This window comes from Ammospiza nelsoni, chromosome 2, assembly GCF_027579445.1.
Source record: "Ammospiza nelsoni isolate bAmmNel1 chromosome 2, bAmmNel1.pri, whole genome shotgun sequence".
Taxonomy (NCBI): Eukaryota; Metazoa; Chordata; class Aves; order Passeriformes; family Passerellidae; genus Ammospiza; species Ammospiza nelsoni.
Window position 1 is genome coordinate 33214572 of NC_080634.1, and position 24412 is coordinate 33238983.

At 43.9% G+C, this 24412-nt stretch overlaps 1 protein-coding gene across 1 annotated transcript in view; it reads left to right on the plus strand.

Annotated features, from left to right (window-relative positions):
- Positions 1-7056: 7056 nt before the first annotated feature.
- The window catches only part of TSKU (tsukushi, small leucine rich proteoglycan), a 55638-nt gene continuing 38282 nt past the window's right edge, over positions 7057-24412 (plus strand). The window contains exon 1 of the mRNA XM_059493880.1: positions 7057-7491. The gene's annotated coding sequence lies outside the window, so the exon portion shown is untranslated. The remainder of the gene's footprint in view (positions 7492-24412) is intronic.

A 24412-nucleotide genomic window follows, 5' to 3' on the forward strand; every position in this document is an offset into this window, starting at 1 on the left:
GGCAGCAGATGGAGGATGGGAGAGCAGAAAAGCCATCAAAGACTACATACCTTGAAGCTAAAGACTCAATTAGTGGCTTTTCATGCAGCTGTTCCATGAGAAAAAAATGGTAAATCACATGTTCTGCATCCTCCCCATCACCCAGCAATGCCTGGAGTGTTCACAGTACCTATGCAGAGACCTTCCCTACATTAGGGGCTCAGCAGAAAAGGAGGGAGAACCAGCATGCCTTGAGTTCTACACAAGAAGAAACTTTGCAAAGACTCAGCTTGAGACCTGTGCACCTTTAAGCCACACCTGGACACTTCCACCACCTTTAAGGCAGATTTTGCAACAATGCATATGGAAAGGGAAATAGGGTGAGCACTGTGAGCCTCTGGAAATCTTTCAAAGCTCCTAAAATCAGTGTAGAAATTGTCTTGACTATTTAAAACATTTGGTAATGTGGAGATAAATGGATGGTAGGAGCTGCAGGGGAGAAGGGTCTCACGCTGGTATCAAGCGCAGTGAAGGGCACCAAAGGAGAAGGGTATGGAGCAGAATGAAAAACAACAGCACCCAGCAGGCACATGGGCAGTGCTGATTTAGGTCCTACAATGAATGAGGCAGTGGTGGAGCTACCTGAGAAGAGGAAGGACTTTCTCTCAACCCATCTTTCAGGGAAGAGAGAGAAAAGTATGGAGGGGGAAGGGAGCACACCTCTGCAAAATGCTAATGAGGCAGAGATAGTACTGCTTTATATAGAGTTGAATGTGCTTAAGGGACCCTCCAGGGATGATTACCCAAACCTATTTTCAGAAAACACCACTGAGACACTTCTGCACGGAGCACACAGCACAATACATCTTCATACAGGGAGATTGACACATGGATATATGCCAACAGTGAAGGAATTCCCTTTAAGGGAGGAATGGTAATTAACTTTGGAAACAAGGATTGGGTCTGAATGTGCAAGGGAATGTTGTGTATAGGGCTGGATTCAAAAGGAAGTGGGTGAGATGAGTGTGCAACACTCATGTTTGTGTCTCCCTGTCCCAAAGCCTCCCATGCAATGCAGAGTTTACAGTCACATCGTAGGAAATTCATGAAGTCCCATCTCTGACCCCAGCAATGAAGGTGGATGGTCAGGGGTCTTAGTCCTTAGCTTCAAAAGCTGCAAATAACTCAAAAGGAAGGGAGACTTAGCATGGCAAGGGAGAAACTGCTGTGCATCTGTTAGAGGAACCATGTCTGGGCCGTCTTGAGCATGTGTTTTACAGTTAACCCCTGCCTCATTAAAACACACAAATACAGAGAAGGAAAATACATTATGCCTTCCCACTTTGCCAGAAGCCCACCCAGACAAGCTGGTTGTCTAGTGGGTACCCCAAGCTTTCTTGTATATTTAGTCATAGCTAGATATGCCAGCACAGAGTTTGTGCCTGTGTTAGGAGGAAAGAAAACTCCTTCACCTTTACCACACCTTATCAACAGCTGTAAGTTCTTTTTGAGACTTGACTTCAGCTGCAGCACCACCCTTATTTCAAACCCAAATAATTTTGCTTCCAAGTCCTATTTGTTAAAATAAGCAACAGCAGAATCCACAAACTTACTGGGAGGTCCTTCACAAAACACAAGCATTCAACCAAATAAGTAAGCATAAGCTAATATCTTGCCCTACCACCTCAGAAAAAAGAAGCTTATTGTTCCCATTAAACTTCAAGGAGTGTGCTTTGCTGTCACGCAATATCATGGGGAGAGAGAAAACAAAGACATATTGGGCAAAACCATACGGTATTTCATTTCAGGATTCATGTTTTAACATCTTGTAAATCAAAAATGCCTTCATTGTTTTTAGTGTGTTTTGGAACCAGAATTTTCCTTTGCCTTTTGTTTTCAACCCAAGTAGATTTTGAAGCCAGAACTACAAAGAAGTATGGGGCCTTGTTTCTGAAAGGTGATTGCATCTTTGCTTAGCAGAGGCCGTTTCCTGATTGAGATTCCGGGCTGGTTTTGGTGGCAGCCCTGACATTCGTGGTGGTGGGCGGATATCAGGAAGACACTATTCCCATCACAACAAGCTGTGATTACTGCCTACCCTGACAGCCCTGTTCAGTACATCTATTGTCAAGCCAGCTCATGCTCCTGCATGAATTGCCCTCTGAAAGGGTCTCTTTCTCTCCACTTGCCATCCTTGTGACCTAAGCACACAAACAGAAGTTGTAGACTTGACAGAAGAAAGGTTCCTGGAAAAGGTTTTATGTCTCTGTCTGCAGGTCTTGGAGGCATTTGCTTGGTTAATGCACCTGGAGATTTCTCCTTGTTTTCTGCAGTCTCTGTCAGTTATTTGAATAAATGTCAGGCTATGATTCATGTCCCTTAAGTCTACACATTTACCAAAAGGTGAGCATTTAGTCTATAAATTCTCTGTATAGGTAAGGGAAAAAGATGTCCAGAGGTTTATACACCTAATCCACTTGGAACACATACACCAGGGTAATTTGAGTCAAGCTGCACCACTGCCTTTCCATGCACTAGAAAAGTAGCCTTGACACTTTAACTAGTGGCTTCCAAAGACAAAGGTATTTTCTATTCTGGTATTTTACATTTCCACAGATATCTAGAAAGCTATTGCACTACCTTTCTGTCTAATTCTCCCTTCTAATTATTCTGTGTACTCATGTAGATAGATAGGCTTTATTTTTAATGGTGAGGGGAAAAAAAATAAACACTTCCAGGTAACAGCAGGACTTGGTTTAGAAATATGAAAAAAAGATTATAGATTCTTGTAGTTTAGAACAATGCTGCAGCTAACCTTATGTTTTTATCAGCTTTCTGTTGTGTAGTTCATAATTTGGAAATTATCCGCCTTTAGAGAGAGGGTGATCAGACTACAGTAAAATCACAAGATTATAGTTCAATTCTCTTTAATTCATTTTAATTCTATTAACTATGAAGGCTGAAGCAGTTTATGTCAGTCAGGAAAAGGCCTGCGCTCAGATGCCTCCTTTAGAAATCCATGACTAAACTATCTCAAAAGCAAGCTCTTCAGAAGAAGCTTCTAAGAGTGGGAGTTTGAATGCCCTGGAGGAATCTGCAAAGTGAAGAGGGGTGTCAGCAGGGCAACGGAGTCAAGGTCTACAGAGCTGTCAGTAGAAGCTCCCAGCAGTGACTGGAAAGCCAAATTCCATTAAAACATCTTGTCACTTCCACATGGAGTTCATCTCAGATGGATGAAGCTGAGATTTCAGACTTCAAAGCAAACTGTCACGTGTCTGAAGAAATTGTAGGCAGGAATTGATTCATATAGGGTCATCTATCTCTGGACACCAAGCCTCAAGGGGATGCAAGCAGAATTCTCCATTAGTTTGGATTATTCTGGGAACTTGGAGTGACTCCAACATTCCTGGTGTAAAAGACATGAGACTCTGGTCAGATTCTCATAGTTTCTCAAGAGGAATAATTTGCTTTACCAAAGTGGTGAGGAAATAAGGCCCAGCTCCTTAAGAGATTCCCCATCCATGTGACCCCCTAAGTTCAACACCCTATTCAGTGCAAGCTCCATAGTCCCTTCACCCTCCTCTTCCTGCAGAGCCAAAGCTCACCACATGCTCTACACCTTTTCCTCACCCTGGTCTTCCTCTCTGGATGCTACACCATGAACTTCTTTAGTTGTCCACTTCCTATTCATTTCAAACTCTTACATCCAACAGGTTGAGGAAGGCGATTTTCCCCCTCTACTGCACTCTCATTAAGAACCCATCTGGAGTACTGTGTCCAGAGCTGAGTTCTGCAGCACAGGAAAGGTGTGGACCTGTTGGAGCGAGTCCAAAGGAGGCCACAAAGATGCTCAGAGGGCAGGAGACAAGCTGAGAGTTGGGGTTGCTCAGACTGAAGAAGGGAAAGCTCCAGGGGCACTTTCTCGCGGCCTTTCAGTACTTGAAGGGGGCTGGTAAGAAAGACAGGGACAGTCTTTTGAGCAGGGTCTGCAGTGATAAGACAAGAGGGAATGGTTTTAAACTGAAGGAGTGTTGATTTAGATTGGATATTAGAAAGATGTTTTTTATTATGAGGGTGGTGAGGCACTGGCATAGGTTGCCCAGTAAAGTTGTGGATGCCCTATCCCTGAAAATGTTACAGGAGAGGTTGCATGGGAATTTGGGCAACTCAGTCCAGTTAAAGATGCCCCTGTTCATTCTAGAAGTGTTGGACGAGATACCCTCTCAAGGTCCCTTTGAAGTCAAATGATCTATTCCATGATTCTGAGCTGGATATTTCTCTGTTCCTGGAAACTGTCTGAGACCTTCCACCTTCACGGTACCCAGGACCAAACCAACTGCCTGCAAAGCTGCAAAAACACCCCAATACTTTATTTTTAGCTGAATAGTAAGCTTTTCCAGGCAGCCCTCCTTACAACACCTACCTTCTGTGGATACGCAGATATACCACACAGAGCGAGGGCTCCTCATGCCTTTGAAAGAAGAAAAAACAAGGACCACACACATTTTCCATTGAGCCCTACAGCATCCAGGTATGAAAGGGACAGAGTAGGGAGCACTGGACTCTCTCTGTGGCCAGTGCTGAATGGATAGAGCTGGCAAAGCTGGATTTCACCAGGGCAGACACTTGCTAGCAGCAGCTACTTTTGTTTATCAAGTTCCTTGTAATTGTGTGAATTAGAGACTGGATCATTAGCTTCACAATGAAGCAGAATGCTGATTTATCTAATGAATGTAAATGGTCTTTCGTTGGCTAATTAAATTAGGGAAATGAGAACTGTTGGCAATAAAATGGATAGCAAGGAGTGAAAAAGCTTCTGTACCCCAGTGACAGCTGTAATATAGGTCTTTCCATAGCCAAGCCCCTCTGTAAAGGCTTCAAACCAAGTTTCTGTCCTTGAGGGCAGCCTTTTACTACATTGTCTGTGGCCAGACAGGGTTCACTGGAGGTCTGTAAAGGTCCTGAGCCAAGAGAGATGCTGCACTGTGCTTCACTTTGTAATTACACCTGGTGCACCCAGACTAAGCTGAGTGGTCTCCTTGAGTTTATCAGAGTAAATACAAGCATTTGCATAATAAGTGCAATGAACTATTTACAGCAATTTTCACTTTTATCTACCATGACTCAGTTCCTCAGTGGTTTGGAAATTCCCTGGGCTGAAAACTCTGCTGTTCCAAACCACCTGCTTATGAAAACACCCTACGGTCCTTCTGCAGTCAAGTCCAACATCCAGTAAGTCAAATCCTCACCTTGTAATTCCTAAGCCAGAGACAAAAAAAAAAAAAAACCTTCACACAAGGGTTCATGCTGGTGATTCCCAGCCATGCATTTCAGAACTGTAAAAGGCCAGGTAGCATACCAATAATGGATTCTCTGTGTGCTGCAGCAGCCCTCATGTGTTAGGACAACACTGTGGAGGAATTTGAGGTGCCAAAGTACCCAAAAAATCTCACATAAATAATATATGGGAAATTTTCACCTTTGCTGTGCTGAATTCCCGGTTAACTCCTTATTCCATATACATTGCTCACATCAGGAGCCTCTTCTCCCACCTAACAGAACCACAGCGATGGGAGACTCCTTCAGTTTGGCTCTTTGTGGCCAAATTCTGGACAACAAATCTTACCCATGCCTTCAGAGAAGACATGGGTATGTTTAAGAGAATAGAGCTCATAGAGGAATGGCAATAATTTCCTGCCAAAGAACATAATTAAAAGGCAAAGTGCTTTTTGACAGGTTTATAATCCACCAATGTATTGCCATCCATGTAGGTCATACATTAATCTGGCCATATCTTACTCAAAGCTCCTCTTAATATGAAACTTAGATACTTTTAACAGCCTTTTCGTAGACTATTAGAAAGTAAAGCAGTAACAGAAATTGCACAAATCACTGTCCATCCAGAACAACTACAAAAAGATTGTTATTCTCAGGAAATAAATCAAATATAAGACTCCAAGCTTTAAGGAAATAAATTCCATCAATTAAACCATGTTAATTACCAAATTCTTAAAATCAAATTAAGCCAGCATAAATAAATCATCACAAAAGGCCACTCCTTGGCCAGAGGCTATGGAAGAAGTCACCACATCTGTAACTGTTATTAATAGGGATAAGTCTGTAAAGATCTAGATACAGGCTTGGATTTTCAGGCCTATATATCTACATGGGAGGCAATAATTGGAAAGCAGAGATTATTAATATGCCTGATTAATTGCACTATCAGAAGACAGGCAATGCAATTACAGAGTCTTTCAGACATGCATGATCCTACACTCCATCACCAACCAAATAAAACAAACACAAACAGAATTAATCTAAAAGAAATAGGAACACTGAATTTAAGTAAACATATGCAAAACGTCAAAAACACCTTCATTCTGGATTTCTTTCACTATCAGCAAGAGAAGTATAAAACTAAAAAGGTGAAAGAGATAAATTATGCATTCCTAGCCAAATTAAGGGAATTTCCCAGCGCAGGCTCTTGCAGCTTCCTTTGGTCTGCAGCCTGGTGATGTGGAGGGAATACAAAGTGGATAAAGCCATTTTCAGGACAGGATGCAAAAATCTTGTGGGTGTTGCCACTGGCCATGACTAATCAGGACTTCATCTCTTCCCAAAGCCAGCCTCCCAAATACCATTGGGCTGTGGTTGACCTCCTACATTTAGCCAAGACTGTAATCTATTCCTTTTGAAAAGGGGTTGCTGCCCTTCATCATCCCCTATCCCTCATCTCCCTTGCTCCTCACCCAGAGGGGAGGACTTCCCTCAGCAGCCAATGCATTCCCTCAGCTTTGTTTTTGTTGGTGAAGCAGATGTAACTCGTCTCTCTCCACCTCTTTCCCATCCAAATGGACTTTCCCCAGCTGGCTTCACAGTACTACTTAGAGTCATTCCCATGTGGGGGTCTTATGTTAAACCTGTGAATTGATACAAGAAAGGAAAGGAAAGGAAAGGAAAGGAAAGGAAAGGAAAGGAAAGGAAAGGAAAGGAAAGGAAAGGAAAGGAAAGGAAAGGAAAGGAAAGGAAAGGAAAGGAAAGGAAAGGAAAGGAAAGGAAAGGAAAGGAAAGGGAAAGGGAAAGGGAAAGGGAAAGAAAAGAAAAGAAAAGAAAAGAAAAGAAAAGAAAAGAAAAGAAAAGAAAAGAAAAGAAAAGAAAAGAAAAGAAAAGAAAAGAAAAGAAAAGAAAAGAAAAGAAAAGAAAAGAAAAGAAAAGAAAAGAAAAGAAAAGAAAAGAAAAGAAAAGAAAAGAAAAGAAAAGAAAAGAAAAGAAAAGAAAAGAAAGAAAGAAAGAAAGAAGAAAGAAAGAAAGAAAGAAAGAAAGAAAGAAAGAAAGAAAGAAAGAAAGAAAGAAAGAAAGAAAGAAAGAAAGAAAGAAAGAAAGAAAGAAAGAAAGAAAGAAAGAAAGAAAGAAAGAAAGAAAGAAAGAAAGAAAGAAAGAAAGAAAGAAAGAAAGAAAGAAAGAAAGAAAGAAAGAAAGAAAGAAAGAAAGAAAGAAAAGAACTTTAGGAGGGTGAGAGGAAGACCATGGAAGGGAACGGAATCCAGGGGAAGGGTGACAGCTGATGAAGCCAGGTTTGGCTCCACAGTAAGTGCCTTTGAATCTTTGAAGTTCAGCCAAGTTAATGAGAGTGAGGGGTTACATGTGGAGTAGGGGCTTCCCACGCCCTCTGTACACCCACCTCCCACCTCTGCAGGATCTCTTGGGAGGGCACAACAAAACAAAGAGCAAAGCCAAAACCTCTTAGCTGTGAGAAGAACATCTTCACAAGAAGACATCACACCAGGAAACCCTTCTTGGTGAGAAAAAGCAGCACAAAAATAGGTGACTTGATGGGAGCTCTTGCCTCCTTGTTTGATAGAAGCTCATGGTATCTATTTCTGTCCCGGTACACAGCCTTTTTCTCCTTATTAATTCATATTACCTTTCCTTCTCCTCTCTTCACTGGACCCTGACCATGCAAATACCATGCTTTCCAAGAATATTACAACATTTTTAACTTTTTTGGGTTTTGGCCTCTAGGGTTTATTTAGTTGACTGATGTACATATTCCATCCTGTGGTCACAAGCAGTGGCAGAAGCTCTCAGTCAAATTCTGGTACTTCTTTTTTGTATATTATTTCTTCACAAAGGGAGCTGAGTGTCAGTTCACAAGCTTAACTTAGAAAGGGAGAGGAAAAGCAAGAAAGAGCTTCTCAAATGCTCCACTTTCTCTGAGAGCGTTTTAGCAAAGGAATATTTCCACTGTCAGGACAACTTGGTGGCTTTCCCAGAACATGGGAAGTTCATGGGAGCAAGCAAGTGCAATATGTTGAATTTTTCACTTGGAAACCAGTTCAGCCCTATTGTGAAGCTCAGAAACCACAAAAGCAGGAGCACCAAAGTGACCATCAGAGTGATTTGATACATCAGGGACACCTTCCACTAGATCAGACTGCTTAAAGCCCCATCCAGCCTGGTCTTGAACACTTCCAGGGACAGGCCAGCCACAGAGTAGTGTAGCACGCTTGAAGTGTAGGGTATTAAGAATGGGAGGAAATCACAACATCTGATTTTCCCTCTCCTTTGAGAGGCACAAATCCCAAAAGGCACTCCAGGAGGGACTCACCCTGAAAGCCCTGGGGTGTCACTTATATTTGCATCCACATTTTAATGTTCTCTAAGTTCTGAAATGAATTCTAGAGTGCAGGTCTGGGTTCCAGTGCACTATAGTTTTCGAGAGAAAACCATGGAATTTGGGGATTTGGAGCGGTCAATACCTGTGAAAACCAACAGTTGCTGCTAAATGTTATGGGTGGGATTCAGGACAAGCCATGAATTCCCTTCATGTTGATTGATCTGTGTGTGTTTATGCAAAATAAATGTTCGGCAGAAAGGACTGGATGAGTTGCTGGCTGGAGTGAGCCCATGGTGTGTAAGGTGAAAGGGACATGAACAGATCAGCCGTTCCAGCCACCCAGGGGGGCTTTCAGACGCTGGTGTCAAAGCCCAAAAGAATAAGGACACACCTCCATGTGGCTGGTTCCTCCCCAGACACCTGTGATGTCCCTTAAGTGACCTGAGGGTATTTAGGCTGGATGCTCGAGAGCTCTCAGTGCCTTTGGTGTAGAGTGTTGTTGCAGCTCCTTGGGCAGCAATGTGCCCAGTGCACCCAAAAATCTTTGGCTCCATTTCCAGTATATCTGTGTCCTGGGTTGGCTGTATGATCCTTTTATCCCCAGTCGTCTTGTTCTGCTTATGCTGAATAGTAAGTTTTGCACCTTTATGACTTATTGCAGAGAGTGAAGGGGGGAGAGAAGTGCAGGTTTTTTTCCTCCAGACACTGCTGTCACTCCCCCACATTCCTCCTCCTGGACTGTGTTGTCTGCAGTTGGGCAGACAGTGGGACAGAGCTCTTCTTTTGCTTTTTAGTTAGTGTTAGCTAGCTGAGGCAAAGAAGTTCCCTGGACTGTTTTTTTTTTCCTTTTTCTTTGGACCTCTTGAAACTGCTCTGGAAAGAGCACCCAGGAGAGCACCGGCAGCTGCAGCTGTGGCCCACCGGGCCGGGCCTGGCCTGCGACAATTCCAGCACCGGAGGGACTGATCAGAGACTGAGTGAGCTGCAACCCGGGGACGGGGTTTTCTCAGTTTGTCATCTCTTTTAGAGTGGCAACGGGTCTCATTGTTTGATATTGTTTTGGTTTTATTGTTTAATAAACAGGTATTTTTCCACCTTTCTCCAAGGAGGTATTTTTTCCTCCCAGACCAGTTGGGGGGGGAGGGGCCGATTGGATCTGCTTTTCCCACCAGAGCTCCTTGGGGGGGGTTCTTCCCCAAATTTGCTGTAAACCTGGACAATCTGGCAGGATCCTGGAAAGCCAGAGGTCATTGCTAGCCAAGCATTTCCTTTGTCACCAACAACTTTCCCAACAACCTTACCTACTGAGAGAATGCCAAGAATCATAGAATCATTTAGACTGGAAAAGATCTTGAAGATCAGAATCCAGCTATTAACCTAAGATCACCAATGTCACCACTAAGCCATGTCCCCAAGCACAACATCTGCAATGATTTTTGAGCCCTCCCAGGGATGGTGATTTCACCACTTCCCTCTGCAGGAGGGAAGCTACTCTGTGGACCTCTGGGAGACTGGGACACAACAACTTGATTCAGTCAGCCCTGACTCTTTAGACAATATATATGTCCTACAGCAGTATCCTTGGGCAACTACACTGTATCACAGGAAAGGAAGCCTTTTGCCAGTGTAGCTGGCATTCATGAAATTCCTTAAATGCTTTGAAATACCTTAGATACTTGAATATTGCTTCCATGCCTTGTTCAGCTGCCAGTAAACAGGAAGATGGGCTCCTGTTGATATCTGGGCTTGATCTGGAAGGATATTGCAGTAATAATCATCCAGGGCACTGGCCCAAAATATTGTGCTGAGCCAAGCAAATTGGGACATTTCCCATCCCAATCATTCAGGCTGAATCAGCCCATTTCCCTGACCATAGTGTTTTTATCAGATGCTGTACAGCGACAGTTGAGCAAGTATTGCTGGTATGGAGGAACTCTTCCCTTCGTCCCCCTGCCCCATTCCACACTCTGGTTCTAAAAGCAATCCAAGTCAAAGAACTCTGGGCCCTTGGAAAGAATGGGAAAATTTCTGAAAATGGGAAATAGATGTACCAAAAGGAGGTTGGCTGGGCTAAATATTGTGCATGAAGTGATGTTACAAGGGAGGCTGAGGAAAAGGAGGGGAAATAGGAGCCATTCACATGGAAAGAAAGTGCTCACTGCCAGCAGGACTATGTCAAAGGAACTCTTTGTTTAAAGGCATGAAGAGGCTGTGCAATTATAAGACCCCTGTTACTAAAGAAGAGAATTTGTTTTGTTTTGTTTTATATTTTTTATCAGTGTTGGTTAAAACCAACAAGGAAGGCCTTAGCATGAAAAAAAAGGTTTTCTGCTGTTTTTTTCAAGACCTTTCTGGAGCTGGTCCATGCTTTGTTGTGTTCAGTTTTCCCCATGAGTGCAGGCTTTTCTTTCCAGGAATGTAGCACTTCCTGAACTCCCACCATCCCCAAAATGTTCTCACAGTCACGTTCTCCTTCTCATGTTTTTGAATCTCTCGCTTGGAGGGTAGCAATCAATGGCAGGGAGGGTCACACATTTACAGGCTTGACTCCAAGTTTCCAGCTAATGACTTGAACAGAGGTGCAGCAGTTAGGAAGGGTCCCTCAGAGAGTGATGCTGGAAAAACAACAGCGTTTTGCCAGGAAATCAAAGGTGTGAGACTCAAGTTGAAACACAGCCTAGTGAGCCCCAGTGAGCAGGCACTTAGCTGTGAAGCAAGGGAGCCAAAGGTGTTACGTTGCCCATCCAGCATCTCCAGATGCACTTGGCTACTGTTTTTCCTTAAGGACATATCCTTGGAAGTTGTATTTGAGAAAGACATATGAGTGCACAGGTGAGGTCTGCTGATCTAACAGGAATGGATGCACTAACCTGAAGGTAGAGACAGAAATAACAAAGAAGTGGTTAACTGTTAGAACACATGAATTTTTTCTTTTGGGTTTCTTTTGGAAATTTAAAGCTGATGTTTTCTCTGAAAATCTGCTTAGGCCAATTGCAATTTGCTGGGCTCAGTTCATAAGTAAGGCAGGATATACCATTTCCTGAGATGAACAGCACTCCACAGGCAGCCCAGGACAGTGGTGGAGTCAATATTCCTCAAAAAGCATTTAAAAGGCATGAGGATGTGTGACTTGGGGACATGGTTTAGTGGTGGGCTTAGCAGTGCTCAGTTAATGGTTAGACTCCATGTTCTTAGAAACATTTTCCAACATTAATGGTTCTGTGTTTCCACGAACAGGTAGGAAATCAGGGTTTGCTTTCTTTTTCCTGGTGTTTCACAACAAAGAACTAGGGAAGTGCCTGATTTCACTCACTCAAAGAATGGGAACTGCCAGAGGATGGGAATGGATCTAGATGATCATGAGTGAAGATTATTATGAGGATAAAAGGAGCACCACAGTCATTTCTTTTTTGCAGATAATACAGGATCCATGCTGATGGGTTTGGGGTTTGTTTTGGTTTGTTTGTTTGTGTGTTTGTTTGTGGGTTTTGTTTTGTTTTGTTTTGTTCTGTTTTAGAAAAAAAAGGCAGTTAAGTTGTCAATCCTTTAACATAAATTTCATCTGACCATGCCAAGCAGCCATCAGGGTTAAAACCTAATACACCTCCAAGTTCTTCCCACTGTACTTGCAACAAGCAACTCTCTCATATCCCAGAGATGTGGCTACTCTGAGCCAGCACAATTCACAGTCAGTCAGGGTTTGATTTTGCAAATCCTTCTCTAACCAAAGCTTTCACACACAATGAATCCTTTGACCTCACTGGGCTTGATGACGTGTGTCCCGGGAATTTTTGATGCCTCAGCCCCTGACCTGCCAAAAGTGAATGCTGCCCTCAAGGGCATTTCTATATAGGAAGACCAAGGGACCTTGAATGCTACAAGAGGGCCACAATTTTAATGCTGTGAATGAAGTCTCTGTCAACCATCAGCAAAGAGCACTCTGACACCTCAGGGCTTTGCTGTCGTCAGTGTAAAATTAACAACTTCGTCAGACAGATAGTGTATATTTGTCCCTTTTCATTTCTTATTTTCCCCTCTGAGTTCTCACTGGGATTTCATTAAAGCAATGTTAAACCAGAGATGTTAGTTTGCAAGGCTGAAATAAGGTATTTGCTGTAACCTTGGCCACTGGGCTGAAAGACACTGTGAGCATACTGTCAGAGAAATACTGCATGGACTGTGGAAATTATGATTTTTCCTCTAAGAGCCTGTGGAAGCTGTTCTTTGTTGGCGTGAGGACTTTTGGAAAGTATGCATCTTTAATGAGCAGATCCTTGGTAATAAATCAGGTTGGGATCTCCACATTTCACAGTGCCATGGGCAGCCTGTCTGCTGTATGACTGATGCTTAAGAAAAGGGAAAGATGCCTGTGGGTACATTCCCACTGACTCCTAACTGGAAGCTGAGGAGATTTAAGACCTGAGGGCATGAATGCATTGGGGCCATATTCAGGGCACAGTGTTGGAAACAGAATATTCTTGACAGCCAGGGATGATTCAGCCCAGACTATCTCTGTCTGCCAGCTGGGGTGAAGCTAATACTCACCATGAGCACCTGAAAAGGCATTCATAGTGTACTTCCACGGACTTGTATCCACCCCTGCTTGGAGCATCAGGTTGGGCTGGCACCTCCTGGGGTTCCTTGCAGCCCAAATTCTCCTATAATACTGAGAAAGGCGAGATCCTCAAGCTGAATTTCTCCTCGTCCCACAGCTGGATTTAGGCATGTCCTGAAGGCACCAGAAAGGGTCTTATCCAGTATCAGCCTTATACAGTGAGGCAGCAAACCTGCACAGGAGCTTCTTGCTGCTGGTGGCTGCAGAAAGGCATGAGATGACAGCTCTTCACTGCCCAAGAGAGTTTGGGTCCTGTACTGTGCATCAGCATCGTACAGACATGAAGGCAAATCCCTTCTGTGCTCCTCAGGCTGCTGAGTCCACAGATGTGGGCTCCTGAAGCATCAGAACATGTGGGGACATCACCTGATGTTTCATTTAGGTTATCTTTTTGATAAATCATGGTTTAAAAATCTTCAAAACAGGATGTGGTTATTTTGTAAACTATTTCTTCTGATACGTCTCATTTTCTTACAAAAAACACAAGTGTTTTACGGCTAATGATACTCTGTAGGTCCACAAGTTCATTCCTGATGGTTAAAGAGCTCTCTATGTTGTCATCAAGAATGGCAAATGTACTAATAATTTTTCAATTGAAGTTTTGTATGAATTTCCCCTTGGCTTTCCAAAGGAGCAGAACACTGGTTACACTTTTGGAAAAGATACACTTTTGGTGAACTGTCCTGACAGGGCAACTGATGGTTAAACAAATAGGACTTCCCAGAATGACCTTTGCAGAGGAAAAAGTCCTTGTCCAACACTTCATCAGCAGAGCTGCCTAGCAGAAAAAACCCAGCATGCTCAGACCACTTGGAGCTTTGCAGCCTTGAGCAAAATGCTATATTTACAGCCACTTTATTGTCATCTGAATCTCTGCAATACAATTGTTTGATGCTCAGACATGTCATTGGCCTGGCATTTATTGCTTTGTAGTCAGTTGAAAGTAATGGGTGGTTCCCAGCGCAGGGAACTGGCTGCTGTACGTGACAGGCAGCTGATAAATCTGAATTTCGCTATTAGTTCAGAGATGACTCCTTTTATTACCCAAAAACCTCTGCTTCTTGACCTCTTCTCAGTTAAGGAACGGGCTGTTGCTCAGTGAGATTATCACAAATTAACCTTTAATTTGCTCAGAACCTGGAACTGGAAGGGAATACTTGGAAATCACAGAATCATAGAATGGTAGAATGGTTTGGGTTGCAAGACACCATCTAGTTCTAGTCCCCCTGCCATGGGCAGGGTTGCCACCCACTAGATGAGGCTGACCAGGGCCCCTCCAGCCTGACCTTGAACCCTTGGGGCAGCCACAGGCTCGCTGGGCAATCTGTGCCAGTGCCTCACCACCCTCATACAGAATTTCCTCTTAACATCTAATCCAAATCTCCCCTCTTTCAGTTTAAAACCATTCCCCCATCTCAAATCACTTTCTGGACATGTAGAAGTCACTCTCCATCTTTTATATATTCCTCCCTTAGGTATTGGAAGGTTCTAGAATGCATCCATTGAGCTTTCTCTTCTCCAGGCCAAATAACCCCAACCCCTCAGCCTGTCTTCACAGGACATGACTCTCACATCCCATGAAGGCTCAGTGTGCCACAGTTCATGTTTTAAAGTCTATCTCTTTGCTCTTTTCATGCAGAGTAGGACACTTGGGTGACTTGTCATCTAAATCCCACTTGGCATCTTGACAATTGAGGTCACAAAGGCAAGGGCTGAAGATTGACAGAGGTTAACCTAGGTTGTCCTAACAGAGTTCAAGGCACGCAAACGACATGAAACACCAAATCAGCTGAGTTGGAATGGGTTTGCAACGTGAGCATTGTTTTATTACCCAGCTGATACAGCTGACACCGCCAGATATTGGGTGCACCAGCTTCTTTAAAGCTAAAGTGAGAGCAGCAAACTTTGAGAAAAAGTGTTTTGCATTTAACCAGACTGTACAAATTAAACTACCTCCTACCTGTAGGCACCTGTAGGGTAGAGGTGAAATTAATGAAGGGGAAAAGGTGCTTATTTCCAAGAGATAGAAAGGGTACATAGAGAGGAAAGCTGAGATCATGCTGGCAAGCCAGTTTAAAAATGCCTGTCGAACTGGTAGAGTAGCTGGTGTTGCATAAAGCAGCATGATAGTACAAGACACATTTTCAGTGGAAATCTCAAGAGTAAATCTTGCTTACTCATTACTTTATTTCTGTCATAAAAAACTTCTTGTTTGCCAGAGAGCTGAGGGTGTGACACCAGCACTTTCTTATCAAAGAGTCTTATTAACTAGTCAAAATACTCTGTATATCTCTGCACCTATGTTTTTTTTTCCTTCCCCCATGACTACCCAGGTATTTGCCTGACCTTTATTCTTCTCTTACATAAGTACTTTGCAAGCGTTTACGAACTCACTGATAGTAAAATTTTATCTTGGCAGAGTGAGCACAGCAGTGATTTCACATTCTGCTTTTATCAGCTGACTTCAGTCTAGAAACTTCGCAGCCCAGGGTTAATCGTGTATCTCATGAACTTCATAATCTACAGGCCGTGGGTCAGGAAAGTTCACAACATTTTTATCAGTGTGGGTAAATGCAAAGTTCACTACTGGGGAAAAAAAAAAAAAAAAACAAACAACAAAAAAAACCAGCACTGAACTAGAGCATGTACAATAAAACAAGGCCCTTAAAACTGGTTCCTTCAGGACTGCTTGGCTACAGAGGGGGATAGAAAGGGTAGGAAGCATTTTCACACCAGCTGTTCTGATTTTACCCTGTGTCTAATGACACAGGGTAGGATTCATAGCCACAGGAATCACTCTAGGATAACTACTACATAGTAGTAGTTATAAGACTAGGAGAGTTCAATGTAGGATTAGGCATTTTAAGGGGAATGAGAAATGACAGAACTACAAGATTTTAATAGGGCAAAATGAAATTATATCAGAATGGTTTCAAAGTGAAAGATGAGAGATTTCTATTATATATTAGGAACAAATTCTTTACTATATGGATGGTGAGGCACCAAACCATTCTATGATTGTATGAAAGTGTGAGATCAGAGGTGTGCAGAAAAAAATTAGAGGGCCAAAATTTCATAAGCACCATAGGTGTTGATACACTTTGGGCACCAGTAGCAGCCTCTGTGCTGCAGGATCTGTTCTCTGGGTAAACTGTTCTGGCAATACACTCCTACTGAGATCATCAGAATAGCCAAAAGAGTGAGGAGAGTCTTTACCTGTGGCTATTGATTCATGCAGATTACAGTAATCTCCAAGATGTGAAGGTCCTGACCTGTCATTCTACCTTGAAGGTGTTCACGACATACCCCATACCCCAATAATGGTATTGAAGAAGAAAGGATCCTACTATTGAAGAAGAGAAGAACTGTAGTATCTGCACTGATCTCCATGACTGCAGCAGACCACACATCTTCTTTGGGAGACGGGGCTGAATTCCCAGCCCTGACACAAGTCTCATCTGGCCCATGGGGCATCTCATTTGCTACCAAGGCCTCCAGACATTTTCTATGCTACAAATAATAACTCAGCTCCATGCTTGCTGATGCAGCTCTCTTACTAGACCAAGTGGTGTGTGAATTCCCAGTGCACCTGCAAAGATGTATGATCGCCCCTGAGTAATTTTTCTCAAGGGCATTCAGGGAAGGAAAGCATGGTCCCACCTAAAGTTTCCCCGCTTTCGGCAAATTCCCACATATTTCAAAGGGAGGAAAAAGAAATCAAAAGGAGAGATTAATATTTGCTTAATGAATCTGCAGAAGTACATTTCTTTGTGGGAAACTTATTAAAAGTCCCTTCCTCATGGATATGTGGCTGGTAAGTAGGTACTTTGTCAAGTCTGAAAGAAAAACTAGCCCAGATCGGAAGTCTAATCACATTGAAACCATATGTGCAGCATATGTCAGCAGTTACAGAGAGCTTTAGAAAAAACAACTACCAAACCTCGGCTTCTGACTTCAAAGGGGTTTTAAAAAGCCAAAATGTTGATCACTAAATTTCTTCCCATTAGGGAAAAGTTATGAGGATTTGTGTTTGTGAGTATGAGCGTGTGTGTGTGTGTCTGTATCTGTGTGTTTGTGCATGTCTGTCGTTGTGAATGGTTTTGCTACAGAAAACTAACTAGAGGTTCCTACCATAACAAAAAATCCTCTCCGAGCTGGCTTCCTCCCTGGGACGCTACAGATCTCAGCACACACTGAGTCAGTTTTTTTCACAAGCCAGAGCTCTGTTTTAAAGCCCAGTCCTGCCTCTGAAAAATGGCTTTATTCAACAACAGCACCATGGGGCTCTGTGTTTCCTGCCTCCCCTGGTTTCAATATGACATACACATTGCTCTCACAAGGGTGAATGGTCTTTCCATCAGCTGTTGAGACCAAAGACTCATTGTGAGTTGGAGGAGTTAACACAGGCACTTTTCCTCTACAATCATCTCTCAAAACATTTCAGCATATAGGTTGGTGGTAACGTCCCCTTCATGCCCTTGATCCTCTTCTTTGCTGCTATGGAGTACCTTTAATGAGGGAATGCATGAGTTCCCAGCACAAACTGGAGTTGTGGCACTGGGTCCTGCAGAAACAGGGGTGAAATCCCTAAGCCAAATACTTGGAGACCTAAAGGCAGAGTGGGGGCACACACTCCTTAGCTCGTGGCTTGGCTGTCAGCACATGCCAGCTGTGCCGGCGCTCCGAGCAGTCCTTGGCAATAAGGGTCAGGGTTAAGTCCTCTGTGGGAGCCTGTGCATTGCTAAAGCAGACTTGCCACTTCTGAGGCCCCAAGGAGGAGAAGGTGCACGGGGAGATCCCAGCTTCCCCATCAGCTACAAGCTTTCCCAGGGAAAAGAAAAACCCCCTTTCCAGTTGGGTTTGGGGAGAGATGTGAGAGACGTGGGAAGGAGCCAGCAGAGAGGTGATAACAGCCCAACAGGCAGCTCTTTGGGGAAACTGGTGCTACCAGGGTGGTGAAATCCCCTTAGTTCACACACAACCCTTTTTCCTCCCACCTGCTCCCACAATGAGGCTCCACTGGGCCAGTTGCATTTATCTGTGAACAGGAAAATAGCAGCTAGAAATTTCTTGAAAAAGAGCTGGTGGAGAAATCAATGCAGATACATAGAGCTTCCATGAAGCAAGCTGCCTGTGTATGTGAGGGTGTGTGGATTCTACATCACGGAGCTATGGCAAAGCACACATTTGGGAGGTCACAGCAGAGCAGACAGGATGGACAGGCAACAGAAACTTGCCTCCCAAGCAGTCCCCCGAGATACTTGGCTGACCCTGACCCTGACTCTGCTGTTGCTCTGTTGAGTACAAGACAGATACAAGTCAAGATGGGGTTCCTTAGTCCTCTGTACTGCCAAAGGGGTGCAAGGAAAGGCCATCTTCTCTCTCAGGGGACAGGGTCTGGGAAAAGAGGTTCTGTCCTTTCTTGTGGCAGTTCTCCAGCAGGGTCCATGCACCATTCTCTCCTCATTCAATGGCTGTCAAATATGAATCTCCCTGATGTCCCAGATAACTTCCCTCAATGCACACCTTTTAAATCCCTACACAGCACAGGAGAACTCCATTTGATCCTTGCATCACCTGGCCCCCAGCTTTGCTCTTCTCTAACACTGACTTCCAGCACATAGACCTAAAATATCATTAACTTCTTCAGCCCAAAATAAGGACTTAGTGATTTAGAATTTTCTCTGCTGCTGTTTTCAAGGCTCTTGGGAAAGCCTTCAAGTTGAGAAGCTACATAAAATTGTCCCTGACATATACCACCTCACCAAAAATATTTGCAAATTCAAGATGGTGGGAATCTGAAGTGTCAATTCACTCAGTAAACTACATGACATTTTAAAGATCTATTTTCTTGATCATCTGCAAACATTTACCTTACACTAGGAAAATTAAGGATATATCAACCACTGAAAGCCATTGAAAAATAATTTAAAGAAAACTCTTGAGGCCCTTTATGAAAAGAAAGACATTGAGGTGTTGAAGTGAGTCCAGAGAAGGGCAGTGGAGCTGAGGAAGGGTCGGGACCACAAGTCTGATGAGGAAAAGCTGAGGAAGTTGGGAGTGTTTAGCCAGAGAAAAGGACGCTCAGGGGAACCTTATTGCTCTCTACAACTGCCTGAAAGGAGGGTGTAGTCAGGTGGGGGTCAGTCTTTTTTTCCAAGTCACAAGTGATAGGATAAGAGGAAAAGGCCTTAAGTTGCACCAGGGAGGTTTGGATTGGTTACTAGGAAAAAATTCTTCCCCAGAACGGTTGTCAAGCACCAGAGATGTTGATGGAATCACCATGTCTAGAGCTGTAGGTGTGGCACTTGGGGACATGGTTTAGTGGTGGGCTTGCTTGGCAGTGCTAGATTAGTAGTTGAACTCAATGACCTTAGAGGGCTTTTCCAACCTGATCAATGACATGATTCTAGGGTTCAAGATCTTGGTGAAGCTTAAAAAAATAGTATTTTCTTTTCACATTCCTGTTTTTGTAAGGAAAAGCTGTTTTGTGGTAACTTGATTCATGAGCTCAATGCACTTGGGAGCTGAACACACTTCAGTTTTGGACGTGGTCTGCAAGATTGCAGAAAGAAATTTGAACCAGCCGAGGAAAATGAGTTAAGAACAATGGCTGTGACTCACATGAATTCTAGAAAATAATTTTGCCTGTTTAGCCTAGAGAAGTAAGAGCAGATAACACCATACAATCACTTCATGTACAGGACTGTGAGCAGAGGGAGAAGGGCTGTGCAGGTTTAGCCATGGTGGATCGAGCAAGGAAGGGGAGATTAAATTTAGCTGGCTATTAGGAACAATTTCCTGAGAGTGAAGACAATTAGGCAGTGGAACTGTTTTGCCTAGTGAGGTAATTACTGCACAAACACTAGATGGACGCAAGCCAAGATTAGATAAGTATAGTGGAAAATGTAGTACAAGGTCTCTCCTGATGAGCCCACAGGGGCTGGCTTTGCTGGCCCTGCGCCTGGCCAAACAGTTACAGCAAACTTTCCCTGAAGAGCTCTTGAGACAGCAGGGACTTTTCTGGGACAGGGACTACAGGACCAGAGCTGGCTTTCATCAGGGCAGAGAGCAACAGAGAGCAATGCATCAACCCCACCTGCCATCAAAGCCCACAGAATGTCTGAGGAAGTTAAGAAATGAAAGTTGAAGCAAAAAGAAAAAATCTAAATAGTGACTTTTGTAAGGAAGCATGAGCCTTTGTTAGGCTTTGTAAAGCCCCTTTTTGTTTCATATGGGGCTTGGATGTTTCTGCACTTGTTGGTTCACGTTGGTTTTTTTCTCTTTTCACTGACACATGTCGAGTGTTTGCTGTGTCTGGAGCTGGGACAGCTTCCAGAGAAAGGAGGCAGATTTTTGGAAGAGTCACAGGGCTGAGAGCAGAACACCTAAATTCTGGACTCCTTTAGTATCTCTGAGAAGGAGGAAGCAGCTGAGTACTTTCCAAAATATATTTTCCTCAGCTATGACAATATAAGGGTAACTCCTTCCCCTGTAATTAGGGTGAGGAGATGGGAAGAAGACCCTGTCCCACTGACAGACAAGGCTTCACTTCAGCAGATGATGCTACCCCACATGTGGCCCTGTACCATGGCTGAAGTCTGGAAGCAAAAGGCAACGTGGGGAAAGGAGCAAGCAAGTCATTTTGGGCTGAAAGTAGAAGCACAGAGTGATGCTCTTGGGGTACCCATGGATTTCATGTGGGTACTATACCAGAGTAATCTAACCCTGGGGCTAAACTCATTCTCACATTTCCCTGAGAAGTCCCAGGAGGGCAACAGGCACTCCTCCCCATCAACAGCTACTCTTACAGGAGCATTCCTGGATCTTACCCTGATATAATCCAGTTAGAAGTTATCCCAGCTCAAAAACTGGCTCTGTAAGAGGAGACCATGAATGTATAGGACACTCACACATACACCCCAAAAGATGGAAGCAGAGCAATGCTCAGTGTCAGCCCTGGGTTTTATCTGCCAGCTATTTACTTAATGCAGTAAGTTGTCAGGTATTTCACCCTGGAAATTAGGCCACTTAATCAAAATGCTGTGCTGTCCAGAGATGCTTAACAGCATATTTGCCCACTATATTGATAATAAACGCCTTGATTTATTTACCTGCCTCATTAAATAGATGTGACCCTTTTTAGGGAGAGGAGAGAGGCAACTACTGCCCACCACCATCAATCACCACCATCACTTTTCTGTTTAGGAAAATTCCTCCTGAGTGGAAAAAGCCAGAGCTGAGCAAACAGGATAAAGGATGCTGAGTGGCCAGGAGTTAGGGAACCCTTCATCTCCTGCACAGTGCCATCCCAAGATTTGCACATGGTTATTATTCAACCTGTAGTCTGGAGCTGCAACCGGACAACCTTCAGGTTAGAATCTTAGAATCATTTAGGAAGGAAAAGTCCTCCAAGATAATCAAGTTCAACCATTAACCAGCACTGCCAAGCCCACCACTAAACCCTGTCCCCATCTACATGCCTTTGAACACTTTCAGGGATGGTGACTCCCCCACTACTCTGGATAATCTGTTCCAATGCCTGACCACATCTTGGGAAAGAAATTTTTCCTAATATCCAATGTAAACTGCCCCGGGACAACTTGAAGTCACTTCTTGGTCCTGTCACTTGTCACTTGGGAGAAGAGACCAGCCCCCATCTGGCTACAGCCTTCCTTCAGGGCGGTGAAGCTTACAGAAATTTAATCTCCCTTCTCCCCAGCAGGGCTGGTTACTGCAGCAACAGCATGTTGACCATGTCTGATTCCAGAGGATGCTCTTTCCCACAGTCCTGACACTCCATTACCTTCTACCTTCAAACTCAGAGAATGATGAAGAACTCCTGTCATTGCCCATGGTGCAATCACACCAAAGTGCCTGGGATGTCAAATTGCTCTTCCAAGCAGGATAGAGCACTATTTAGAGCAGTTAGCACCAAGCATCTAATGTGCAGTGTTGCCCTCAGAAAGCAATCCAGCTTCATCTCTGCTGTCTCTTCTGTTCCCAACTAAGGCCTGTTCAGACATTTCAGGGATATTTTACTGTGATCACAAATTCCTTTCCTGGCTAGGAGCCCCTTTTGACCTTCCTCATGTAAAGCAGATGTTCCCCACTCCAGTGCTTCAGGGGCTGGATTCATTCATTTTGTCTATGCTGGTTTTCTGTTGATGTGCATCTCTTGAAACCAGTGATGTTACTCCTCTCTAAAGTTTCAAACAAGTAAGGCTTATGTGACTCCTATGAAATTAAATCAGGTTGAACAGCCCAGTGTAAAGTACCAGGATAACTGGAGCTCACAACCCACACTTAACCTCATTTCCATGCCCTGGTACCTCTTTCCTGTGACTCTGCCATTCCCAGGCTGGAGTACCCAGGAGAGGGGCTGCATGAAATGTGAAAGGTCCGAAGGACCTCTCCAGTCACCCCCTTTCCATTCATCCTTCATTTCTCCTATGCCCCATCTCACCACACAGCTCATCATCCTACAAGGGAAAAAAAGGGACCTTCAGGACCTGAGATTGTTCTTTAATCATTACCTCACTAACTTGTGTTTTATTTCACTCATATGACACCCATAATTTAAGTCTAGACCTTAAAAACTCCTCTGGAACACAGTGATGCCACGGCCAGGCACAGTGAAGGCAAAAATGAGAAGCAAAGTTTATGCATGCTTGAAGCCATTGCAAAACATCCTGAAACTGCTTATATAAGAAAGTAAGAACTGCTTGTTCATTGTGGTCATCGTTCGTCACCACTGTCTCAGCCCTTGCCAATTTACAACCCAGGGAGACCAGATCAGGCAGGTTCAGGCAATCCATGATGTGAACTTTACCTAAGCAAATACAGGCTGGGATGAATAATTAACAGGAAGCTGTAATATTGAACTGTCCCATGAAAGGCAGGAAGGTGCAGAGAGAATAATGAGAGAATGTCAGTCTTGTAAAAAAGCATTTTTTTCTGACCTTCACTCTAAGCCTGGACTCAACTTGTTCTGCTCTTCTCTGATCCAAGCAAAATCTCTCCTGCAAGGATATAATATGAGGAAAGACAGAAGGGGTGTTCTTTTGAGAAGAGCTTTGCAGTACCTCCAGTGTGGTTAGCATATAGCCAGATTTCCCCTGTTCAAAGAAGCACAAAAAGGAGATATAAAGATCCTCAAAACTGAATTAGGCACCCAAGTTCACACCAGCTGCTGGTGGGGATGAATGCCTTCTTCATTACTCTAGAGAGCTTTTTCTCTGAGCTGAAGTTCCTGTTAAGGTACAGCCAGGAGGTACCTGCTGAAGTCAGCTCTGAAAGGCTACTGGCATGAGAAAAATGCTCTCTGTTTGAGCCAAAACCAACAAGCTGACCATTTTCCTATTCTATGCACTGTGTCTTTGCTCAGTGAACTCAGAGCCATGGTTCTCTCCCCAGCAGCAGGAGGAGTGTCTATTTACTAATTCAGAAAAGCCTGGGCACCCCTGGTGAGGTGCTTGCTATGGTCTGGAGAGCCCCAAAACTTCCACAAGTGTTTATGACAGGAGACTGCTGTAGCTGAAGGAGGCACCTACCCACCCAGCAGAGCAGTTTGGCTCTAAATAGTGCTCAGATGGACAACACTTTGAGCAATCTGATCTATTGGAATGTGTCTCTGGCAATGGCAGGGGTTTCAGAATGAAATGATCTTGAAGGTCCCTGCCAACTCAGGCCATTCTATGATTCTATAGTTCTATGATTCTATGGTTCTATGACACAAGAGCTCACACATTGACCTACTGTCACCCAAACCATCCAAAGGTGAGCATGTTTTCCATCTTTGGCTTCAAGGCCCGTGCCCCAGGGCTTCAGAACAGGCAGGCTTTGACTTGATGTCATCTGCAAATTTCCTGATAGTGGACTCCATCCCCTCAAGATGTCATCAGTGAAAACATTGAACAGAACTGGGCCAGCACAGAGCCCTGAGGGACACCACTGGTGACAGGCCCCAGCTGGATGCAGCACCATTCACCACCACTCTCTGGGCCTGGCCATGCAGCCAGTTCTGAACCAGCACAGAGTGCTCCTATCCAGCCCATGGGCTGCCAGCTTTTCCAGGACAGTGACAGAGGCTGTGCTTAAATCCAGGGACACAACACCCACAGCCTTTCCTGCATCCACCTGGCATAAAAGGAGACCAGGTTGGTCAGACATGACCTACCCCTACTAAACTCCTGCTGGCT